The sequence below is a fragment of the Nannobrachium achirus genome, assembly GCF_963921795.1.
Source record: "Nannobrachium achirus genome assembly, chromosome: 5".
NCBI lineage: Eukaryota > Metazoa > Chordata > Actinopteri > Myctophiformes > Myctophidae > Nannobrachium > Nannobrachium achirus.
Genome location: NC_137814.1, coordinates 49,152,462 through 49,164,816, shown reverse-complemented (window position 1 = coordinate 49,164,816; position 12,355 = coordinate 49,152,462).

Here is a 12,355-nt window from a genome sequence, read left to right as displayed (position 1 = left end):
GAACTTCCCGGTCAACGTAGACGACGTCGACACGAGATCAGCTGGTGAGTACTATGCTAAAAACAATAGCTATCCACCCGGCTCTCTACAGCAAAGCTTCAACCCCTCGGTAGACGGTGCAAATCCCAATGTAGTCCCGGAGGACACGTGGACACCCGATGCTCTCCCGGAGGACCCCCACCGGCTCCCTCCCCCGACATCGAGGCTGCTGGTGACCAGCTCACGGCCGCGTTTTTTTGGAATCTCCCCCTTGGGATTGAAATCAATCATGGCCTGCTCTATACCTCGGATGGGCGCCGATCACCACCACCACCCCCACCCCCCGCGCCGCAGAGCAGTCATGGATTGCTACCTGTTTGGGTCTACAATCAGATCTGCAGTGTACACAGGTCGAAGAAGCATGGTGTGGTTTTAAAACCAAATTTAACGCTACTTTAGACGACGTGGCCCCCTTGAATACCACCAGGGTTAAAGCCCGCCAAGAGCCATGGTATAACTTAGATATTGACAAATCAATTAAACTCAGAGACAAAAAAAGAATTCAACCCTGACCTCAATAACCACATCAAGCATCTTACTGCTCAGGCGAAGAGACAACCGCCCTAGTTAGATCCGCCACAAAAAAACAAAACAAAAACTACATAGACGAAAAAATCGACGAATACAAAAACAAACCACGTGACCTATGGAAATTGCTTAACAACCAATTAGGCTTAAAACCTAAAACCATATGCCACAACATAAACATCAAAACGGACGCCGCTCTCATTTCTGACAAATGTGAAGTGGCTAGCCCATTCACTGGTCCAAAGACTGGTCGCCCCATCTGGGCAGTATGGTGTAAAATTTGTTAAAGAATTCTACAAATAATTGGGCGTTAGCAAGGACAGTTTTAAACTTGCCACGGTGACAACTGATGAAGTGTTTAAAAAATTGAGCACCCTACCGGTACCTCAACACAAGGCCACTGGCCTTGATAAAATTCCCGCTAGATCTCTCAGAGATTCAGCCGCCTCCATTGCTCCAATCATTACTCACATAATTAACCTTTCCATCGAACAGGGTCATGTCCCCCAGGACTTCAAACTAGCAAAAGTAACGCCCCTGCATAAAAAAGGTAGCAAACTAGACCCTGGAAAATACCGCCCCGTTTCCATTCTTAGCTCCATATCCAAAGTCAACAAATTATCAATTCACCTGGGAAAAACTGAGTCCATCCTCTTTGGATCAAATCATAACCTCAAAAAAGTCGACAACTTCACAATCAAAGTGGGCGACAAGGTCATACCACGAAAAAACAAAATCTCCTACTTAAGATGTATCCTTGAAGCCAATCTTTCCAGCGAAAAGATGACTTCTAAAGTAATAAATAAACCAACAAACTTGTTTCCTATAGAGGATCGCCCCAATGGTCAATTTCAGCACATTGAAGACCATAGCTGGTGCAATAATCCAGCCCCTCTTTGACTACGGAGTCCACGTATGGTATCGTGGCGCCCCACAAGCCCTAAAAACTAAACTTCAAACTGCCCAAAATAAACAAATTAGGGTCCTGCTTAACCTTCCCTATCAGACTCACCTCACCGCTACTCACCAGTTAAGAGTGGGGTGGCTCAGAGTAAATGACAGAGTACAGCAACTTGCAATGGGCCTGGTGTACAAGATACACTACACCACTATGATACCCAAGTACCTGGCAAAATACTATAAAAACACCAGAGGCAGCACCACAGATCACGTTCAACCCAGAGTCAACTCAAAGAAAGGGTCAAACTCGTTCTTCTGCTATACCACAAAAATGTGGAATGCCTTACCGAAGGTCTTAAAGGAGTGTGGATCACTAGCATCCTTTAAAATCGCCCTGAAAAACCACTTACAGGCAGCAGCCGTTCGCAACTGGTAAAAACAAACCTAGCCCAGCCCAGCCCTATACCCTCCCCTGCCCCCTCAAACAAACGTAGCCCAGCCCAGCCCTACCCTCCCCTGCCCCTTCTTTGTATATACTTACTGTTTGTATTGACTTACTGTATTTTGTTCTTTCATTTAAAAAAATCACACCCAGTGAGCGGTGGTAGTGCTTGCATAACGTCTTCAGACTAGGATTTAAGTCTAGGATGTACAGGCTACAGACACACACACACAATGCTATGGCAAAACATGACATGTACAGGCTACACACACACGCACACACGGCCATGCTATGGAGCGGTCTACCACCGCTCAAAAAAAATCACACCCAGTATGAAGTGAGCGGTGGTCTTGCTTGCATAACGTCTTCAGACTAGGATTTAAGTCTAGGATGTACAGGCTACAGACACACACACACACAATGCTATGGCAAAACAGACACCACACACCACCACCGCTCAAAAAATGTATTTTTACTGACTATTATCTAGTGCATAGTACTGTGTTCTATTCGTCAGTCATTCAATGTTATATGAGATACTTAAATGGTTTCATAGATAGAAAAGTATAACACATTTTATTAGATAATTACAGGGGGCTTCTATACGCCATAAAATATGTATGTTCAAAATAGAAATAAAAGAAACCTATCCCTCCTACGGTGCCTCTAATCTAAAAACCTACAAAACAAACAATAAAACCAATATCAAATCTCCTCCCTTAACGTTAACACTAAATTAAAGTGCAGGATGTGCTTAGGGCGCTGGGTGGTTAAGCCATTATAATCAACCACTTTAACAGACAAAATAACGGCTCAAATATATACGGCAATTAGGGATACTTATAATTAGACAGTTCTTATATAGTAACAATACCAGGTCAACCTGGTTGTGCCAGACCCCGGTTCTGCCAACCCTCTGGGCCTATAAATTTAATGGTACATTTATAGGCTGTCTGTCCCTTTATAGGCTGTCTGTCCCTCCCTCATATCATCATCATTTGTGACATCATTGTGACCAAATATGGAGAAAAGAGGGAGGGACAGACCGACAGACAAAGCAAAAGGCTTTGTCATTGTGATGACATGAAGGCTTTGTCTGTCGGTCTATCCCTCCCTCATGTCATCATCATGTCATCATCATGACCATCTATGGAGAAAAACAGGACAGACAAAGCCTTATGTAGGCCGACCCTCTGGGTCTGGCAATGACTGTTCTTAAAAAAAGGTATTTAAATAAAAGTTCTTATATTTGTATTTTCTTATGAGATTGAAAAATAAAAAATATATTTAAAGATTCTAAATAAAGAAATGTAAATAAGTAAAATAAATAATAAAATAAATATTAAAATGAAAATCTGTAAATAAATAAAATAAAAAATAAATACAAAACCTACTTTCTTTTTTATGAGTTCATAATAAATAAATTGTAAGTGTAGCTTATCTAATCATTGGGTGTTAATATTATAGATTGTCACACGTCATGTTCATGTTCTTGGATATGTAAGACCGTGGTACTGAAATGTTCTGTATTGTTATATGTGGTTTTCTTGACCAAATTACTAAATATATAGGTCTGACATGCTGCTTGAAATATATAGTCAATTATATCTGGTTCCGTCTCAAGCATGTCATCATTTATGACATCATGCCTTTTGTAGGCATGTCATCATCATGTCATCATCATATATACCCTTTATATAGAAAACCCGGACAGACCGACATTTGCTTATGTAGGCCTACCCATTTCATGGGTCTGGCAATAACAGATCAAGGCACAGTATTCATCTAAAGTGATATCGGAATAATAGTGAACTAAGCGAGAGCAGGAACATTCTATATTCTAAACAGATATATATACAGACAGCAGTGTGTTGCGTGAAGAAGGAGCCGGTCGATCTTCGGTAACAGCTACGTCTTCTGACACAGAACAGATGACCAGTATCTTTGTTCTCTTCTAAAGCATTGCCAAAACTGCAGGTCGGTGACTAGGTGACAGTGGTGCACAGAAGTTTCTACTCACACCCAGGCAGGCTTGTGGCCTGCCGATGCATGGATTACGTGTGAGCACCACTGTAGTCACGGCGGACCCCCTCTCGTCTGGCTGGAACGGCCTGGATTCGGATAACTGGAGTTGGCCCGGATCACCGCCCGGTCTCGCCGATTCTCCGTTGTCTGGTCAGGTTCAGTTCAGTTCAATCGGTTCACATGCTCGCACTTCTAGCCGGCTGCCTGTCTCGCCCCTCGGCTGTGTTCGCATCGCTCTGTCCGCTCTCCTCACACATCTGTCTCCCTTGCCGTTCTTCTGCAGAATGATTCAGACTCTACTCATAAAGGCCGCCCCTCTGTTTGACCAAGCTCTCATTGGTTAGTGATGACATCAGTCCGCCCGCATTGGGCGAGCTGCTGTTCCTAGTTACCCTATCAGTTCCCTCTTCAAGACACACATGCACACAGTAGGAGGAGTTGGTTCAGGGAAAAACAGCGTTAATATGTACACAACAAAATACATTTATACAGAAACATAGGGAAATAAAAGAAAATAAATATAATTACCAGAAAAATGAAAAAAAAGGATAACACGCTTTCTACCCCCTCACATTATTATTACACCAGTAAGACTCCCTAATCGGGAGATAAGCGACCGCTTATCGGCATTTTATGTGAGCTGCAGTGGAGGGGGTCCTCCACTGGGGGCGTCACCACTTTTGCATCCGTTCTGGAGCACGAGGAGTGGGTGGTCCCCGGGAATTCCCCGTGAGCTGCCCCGTTGGAGTGGTCATTTGGTCATTTTTTTCACATTTGGTCATTTTTTACACTTGGGGGTCCCCCAGGGAGCTGGGGTCCCTGGGGCTCGGGGGGTCCTTGGAGGTTGTAGTTTGGCAGGCAAGGAGTGTGTGTGCAAAATGTGGCATGGATCGGGTCAACGGTTGCAGAGATATGAGCAGGGAAAAAGTGTGACGTGTGACCACATTTGGTAATTTTTTACATCTGGGGGTCCCGCTGGGGCTCCGGGGGTCCTCGGAGGTTGTAGTTTGGCAGTCAAGGAGTGTGTGTGCAAAATTTGGCATGGATGGGGCAACGGTTGTGGAGATATGAGCAGGGCAAAAGTGTGACGGACTGACTCACTCACTCACCCACGGACAGCCTGTGGAGGTTTTGGTAGTAAATGCGACCTACGGTCGCAATTATTCACATAACTTGGTAATGCGCTAAGTCGGCTCATCGCCTTTATCGGCAAAAAAGGTTGTCCGTGCTGAAAGAAATGGCCGAGCGGGACGCGAACCTGGGCCCCTCGGATCCAAAAACCAAATCCTTAACCACTCAGCCACCAACCACAAAGTGTGATACATAGGAGGGCATTCCATATGTATCAGTATGAGAATAAAAGCCTACATGGTCGTTGCTTTTTGCGTTTCTGTGTTGCTCACAAGACATGGACACTACATTTTTTCGGCTGCATATGAACGCTTGATAAAAAAGCAAGACGCAGCGGCAGTATCCCGGGACCTCGCCGTTTTCTCTACAGAGCGTTGCCGTATTATGGGGCCTGAACCATAGTTTCTTCTCTTCTTCCTCTGGTAGTCATGGCTGACAGTTCCCACCTGATGCTGTGCGGGAGTCCAGACTGCTCCAGACCGTACTGAATAACCGACAGCTTGCATAAAGTTTTAAGACTAGGATTTAAGTCCAAGATGAACAGGTCATCCCTGTAGACCCTGTAGAGGATGATACGATCTCCCACCATGCAATAGGTCGTGCAAACAATTTTATTAAGGCAGATTCCCTTGGGCTCAACCTCTGTCCAGGAGAAGGTTTCTGGGTTGAATTTCCACATATCATTCAAGGTGCGCAGACCATACCAACCACCAATTATGTACAGCGCTCCGTTGTAGGTAAAGGCTGAATGACCTGTCCGTGCTCCTGGAAGAAGCTGTGCAGAAGGTGTGTTCAGCCAGCAGTTCGTATCAATGTCAAACACCCTGATGCTGTTCAAGTAGACAATAGGGTAATGTTGGCCCCCAAATATAAACATCTGCCTCGCAATGACGGTGGCAGAGTGAAGTTCTGAAACAGGTGATCTAGTGCCTCTGGTGTCAATCAAAGACCAGACCATTGTAGTGGTATCCAACTTGTAGATGTCATTAGTGTGTCCAGAGTATGTCCAGTGCAGCCATCCTCCATGGATAAACATGGCCTTCCCCAAGGCACAGGCTGAGTGGTTCCGCCTCGCCTCTGGAACATAGCCAGAAATGTTGGGCTTGGACCATGTGTTGGTGTCGATGTGAAATGCATAAAGCATGATGAATTTGTGCCCCTTGGTTATGGCACTCCTGATGAGCTTGATAGACTCACTTGCCACTAAATCCGCCTCTCCCCCACAGATGAAGACGGTGTTGTCTATCAGCACAGCTGTGTGAAACATGCGGTTGGAGGGAACCTCGAAGGGAGTTTCTCTTCCAGTGGTCATGAGAGGTAGCTTCCTCCAGCGCAAAGACACTGTGTTGAAGATGTGCACTTCAATCTGATTGTTGGTGCTTAAGCGTTCATATGGATAACCAAAGGAGTACACCTCATTCCCCACCGGCACAACAGCAGAAAAGCAGCTCCGTTGTCCTCCTTCCAGGTGAAGAGTACATTGGAACATGTCCGGACTGGAGAGGAACACCACCACGGATGGGACTGCAATGATTCAGTCGACAAAACAGCAGATAGGAATTATGTAAGCCCGCCCTCTTAAAGAGTGAAGTCATATTACATTTATTTATTATCTAGTACAACGGTGCAAATGTCACGCAAATTACTCCATATTTGGGCAAGACTAACATAGGCTGGTGTTGGAATAGGGCTTCAGGTTGTTATAGTAACAATACAACGTCAATGTCTGTCTGCTCACCTCAAACATGTTGACTGACCCTTTTACCCAGTGGTGGAAAGTAACTAAGTACATTTACTTAAGGGATTTTTCACTTTCAAAAAAAACTTTTGGTCATTTTATCGTCTAATCTTTTAACGATGATAGATTAATTAAAAACACCCATGATGGACTTCCTGTTTAGCGTGCAATGGTGTAGGTCGTACCTCCCACAGCTCCTGCAGAGATAACTTCTAAATGCTAAAGTAAGCACACTACAAGCTCACGAATTGAACCAGCGCGATAATATTCTTCCATAAACAAGCTTAACTTTGATTTCTGGCCGCTCAGAATGTCAAAAGACGCTTAAGACTCGAAACGGCGGACGAAAGCAACTCCGCCTAGTAGTGATTCCTCTCGCCCGTCATCACCGCCCCCGGCCGACGATACGACGACGCCCCCGGCCGTCAATGTGGTGCCGCCCGAGATGTCCCGCGACGACTTCAAAATGGAAATAATAACCTCGATGACACGCATCTTCAGACAAGAGCTCCAAGCTGCCTTGGGTGAGAATTTATCATCTATGAAGTCAGAGCTACATGCAGTGAAAGCAGAGCTAGCAAGTAGCATCACCAGCATCCAGGCTGAGATGTCCACTTTGAAACAGACTGTGACTGAGGTGGAAACCACACTGTCTACATGCACTGACGACATTGTGGCTCTACAGACCAAGGTGGAGAAAATGGCTGCTGAACTGATAAGGATTGATAATAGATGCGAAGATTTGGAACTACGCTCTCGTAGAAATAACATACGCGTGGTTGGGGTCTGTGAGGACTCACCAGCGGCGTCCTCTGCGGCGGCGGTTCCGGCATTACTGAAAGAAGCTTTTAAGCTACAAGATGAGCCCCTATTGGACCGCTGGCACCGCACATTGAAGCCCAAGCCAAAACCAGGTGAACCCCCCCGCCCTATAGTCATCCGTCTGCACTACCATAAAGACTGTGTTGACATTCTGAAGCAAGCCAGGACACTACGGCGGATCAAGATCCAAGACATGACCATTTCGGTGTTCCCCGACTACACGGCAAAGGTGACACGCGCCAGAGCGGCTTTCAAGGATGTACGGCGCTAACTGTACGAAATGAAACTGCCAGACCTCCGTTTCGGCCTGGTGTTCCCCGCCTGTCTCAAGGTGACCTACAATGGCGTCCAAAAGGAGTTCAAGTCACCAACCGATGCGGAGGCCTACATAAAGACGTTGGGCAAGTAAATCCTCTGAAGCACCTCCAAGCTGTTTTTATGTCTCATTCTACATAAACATTGACTAGAAGGACTTTTTATTTCTATTTCTATTGCTGTCACGTTATCTCATTGTACTTTAACATTGTTCCTTCTTAATGATCAGCTACAGCTGTTGAAGATGTTGATTGTTGATTGAGATGCATACTTAGCTGAATATTCCCGCTGGCTATCTTTCCGTTAATATCATTGCTTAATTGTTTGACTGATTTAGGTAACTAGACAAAATAATGGGTGCTTTCCTTTTTCTTTAGAAGGTAATATTCTAAATATATATATATTAGGGTTTTTATTTTTATTTTATTTTATTTTCATTTGTTGTAACACTGATATATAAATAGGTCACATAGGTCTCTCTTTTGTCCCTTATTCTGAATTATTTGTATTCATTTTTTGAATATATATATATACTAGGGATGTTTTTTTTTTCTCTCTCTTTTCACTTTTTCACTTTTAAATACTGATCAAGATGTTAAGAGTTACACTCACATAATGTATATAACTTGTTTGGATCTTTATATGAAGCTGTTTAGCCAACGGTTTATATTGGAAAGTTGGGTCATTGTTGGTAGTGTGACCTGGATGTTGTTATTATTTAATTATCTATTTTTTATTTACTTTTTTACCCTTTTTCTGATCCATCTGTTTGATAACTACCCTTCTTTAATACTAGCTGAACTTATATGAAGATACTAAAGGGAAATGCTCATATAACTTGTTTTTTCGTTTTTCCAATTCTGATTTTGGGCGTTAAGCGCATTGAGTTAACATTTACTATGGTACATTATCGTTATATTGTGGATGTAACATTTGTTTCTTGGCCACTATGTTGTAAGTCAAGTAATAGAATTGTTGGTGTGCCTTAATACTTATAAGATTTTCATAGAAGGTTTTGATCTGCAGGAGCTGAGACCGAGTTAGTTGTCTCGCAAACTGAAAGTATGGTTAGGGTTATGACTCCCTGTGGAGTTAGCACTGGGTACTCTGTTGTTCCACAACAGAGTCTGGGTAAGTGCAACTGGGGGGAGGGGGGGAGGGTGTGTTTGGATTCATTTTACCATTCATTTGTCATATTTGTTACTCTATGTTGTTTACTTCTCCCTTCTTCCTTCCCTTCTTTCCTCTCTTTCTCTTCTGTTTCTCTAATGAGGGGGGGCCTCTCATTCCTTATCATTTCTAAGTACTACCTTATACTAATTCTCTTAATTTAGGTAACAACTCTTCCATGCGGTTTGTCAGCTGGAACATCAAAGGTCTGGGAAACCCAGTTAAGAGGTCGAGAGTGTTTGCCCACCTGAAGCATCTCAAGGCTGACCTGATGTTTTTACAGGAGACCCACATGCGTAACAAGGATCAGGTCAGACTGAAATGCCCCTGGATTGCAGATGTGTTTCACTCAAATTTTAACTCCAAAGCCAGAGGAGTCGCTATTTTGGTCTGTAAATCAATTCAATTTAAATCCTCTAAAGTCATTGCTGACAGAGAAGGCAGATATTTGATTGTTTCAGGCTTATTATGTCATGTTCCGGTACTACTAGTTAATATCTATGCCCCCAATTTCGACAACCCTACATTTATGAATAGATTATTTGAAAGACTTCCATCGTTGAATAACACCTTTCTGATATTTAGTGGAGATATGAATTTGGTAATATCGCCTCAGCTAGACCGCTCTAATCCACGCAACATGACTCCTTCTCTGATGTCCAAATCCCTCTCGGATTTCATGTCCAAAAATGGCTGCGTTGACTCTTGGAGACATTTTAATCCTCAGGCTAGAGAATATTCTTTTTATTCTAATATGCACAAATCATTTAGCAGAATTGCCAATTTTTTCATTGATTCCAATTTAATACCTAAAGTAACAACGACTAAATACCATCCCATTGTTATTTCTGACCACGCCCCTCTCACTCTCACATTGGATATCCAACTTTCCTCATTTCCTCGTTATTCATCTCCATGGAGGCTTAACTCTTTGCTACTCTCAGATGATACTTTTAACAAATTCATCTCTGATGCAATAGATAACTATATCACACTTAATAAAAATGAGACAGACCCCATTCACTTTTGTGGGAATCAATGAAAGCCTATTTACAGGGTCAAATCATTTCCTTCTCTACTCACCTTAAAGGACAACTCCGCCCTAAATCACTTATAGGCTCATTTTCCTACTTATATTGATCCAAAAAGACTGTCCATGGGGTCTATTAGGCAGAAATACCCCTGTTGTCTAGTTTCCCCAGCAGAACCCAGCAGCTCTCATAGCATAGAGTGGAGCCTATAATCCTATCGCTTTTATACTATTTGTTGTAGTCAAAAGTGTTTTTATTTTTCATGAATGTGTTACTAGTTGTCATTACAAACACATCCATGCCATTGTTGTCCCACACAAGCCATCAGACTCTGCTAAACAGATGGTATGCTTTTATCTGTTTTGCCAAGTCCCGGAAAAGATGCCCTGTGATTGGCCAGTACAGTCACTATGATTGGCAGTTGTGCCGAATGCTCACCCCAAAACATGATTTATGAGATTGTGGTGGCTTGTGTGGGACAACCAAGACATAGATGTTTTCGTAATGACAACTAGTAACACGTTCATGAAAAAATAAATCACCTTTGACCACAACAAATAGTATAATAGCGATAGGCTTATAGGCTCCACTCTATGCTAGGAGAGCTGCTGGGTTCTGCTGGGGAAACTGGACAACAGGGGCGTTTGTGCCTAATAGACCCCATGGACAGTCATTTTGGATCAATATAAGTAGGAAAATGAGCCTAGAAGTGATTTCGGGCAGAGTTGTCATTTAATAAATCCCGTCAATCTAAAATGCAAGACCTCTCTAATAAGATAAAAAATCTAGATCAGCAAATCGCCTTGTCTCCCTCTCCTAATTTACTTAACAGGCGTGTCGCCTTACAAACTGAATTTGATCTTATTACAACCACAGAGGCAGAGCGCCTTCTTTTACGCTCACGAGCCACATATTACGAACATGGTGACAAAGCAGGTCGGCTTTTGGCTCATCAGCTAAGGCGTCAAGCAGCTTCAAATATCATTCCCCAAATTAAGGATTCAACAGGAATATTACATACGGATCCGACAGCTATTAACTCAGCCTTTTCTTCATTTTATTCGTCTTTATACACCTCTGAAGCCCCAGCCGACACCACGGAGATGCATTCCTTTTTAGATGAACTTGATTTTCCATCTGTGAACCCTGAGGATGCTAGAAATCTTAACTCACCGTTAACTATTCCAGAAATTATTACAGCCATTAATAACATGCAGAGCAATAAGGCCCCAGGTCCAGATGGATTCCCTGTTGAATCTTTTAAGAAATTTAAGGATAAATTGGCCCCGTTATTACACGCTGTGTACCTTGAATCACTAGAATCTGGCTCTCTCCCCCCTACTCTACGACAGGCCTCCATAAATGTAATACTCAAAAAAGACAAGGACCCTGACCTCTGCGCCTCTTACAGACCTATCTCTTTAATAAATGTAGATGCTAAAATACTATCCAAGGCTTTAGCTCTCCGCTTGGAAGACATTCTCCCAACCATTATCTCAGATGAACAAACTGGATTTATAAAAGGAACGCCAGTTGTTTTATAACATTCGTACTCTCTTAAATGTTATTTACTCTGACTCCTCCACCCTAACCCCAGAAGTAATAATATCCGCTGATGCGGAAAAAGCCTTTGATAGGGTGGAGTTCAACTATTTGTTTGAGGTATTGTATTGGACAGATTCGGTATAGGCGAGGTTTTCATTTCATGGATACGCCTCCTTTATAATTCCCCACAAGCGAGTATTCGCACTAACGGTATACAATCCAATTTCTTTTCACTGTCACGTGGCAACCGCCAGGGCTGTCCGCTATCCGCACTTTTGTTTGCAATCGCAATAGAGCCTTTGTCAATATACCTGAGGTCTTCCCGGACATTTAAAGGGATAAAGAGGTCAGAAATGGAATTCAAACTGTCGCTATATGCGGACGATTTATTATTGTATGTAACCAACCCAGGTACATCAATCCCCCTTATTCTAGCTTTCCTTAAACGATTCGGCTCATTTTCAGGCTATAAAGTGAATGTCTCCAAGAGCGAATGTTTCCCTATTAATCAGTCAGCATTACAATTGGCACAATCCGATATTCCTTTCAAATTGAGCCCTTCTGGCTTTAAATATCTAGGGATAAATGCAACCAAATCCATCTCCTCTCTCTTTTCCGCCAATTTCTCCCCCTTAGTGTTAAGGCCGACCTTCAGAGATGGGAAAGTTT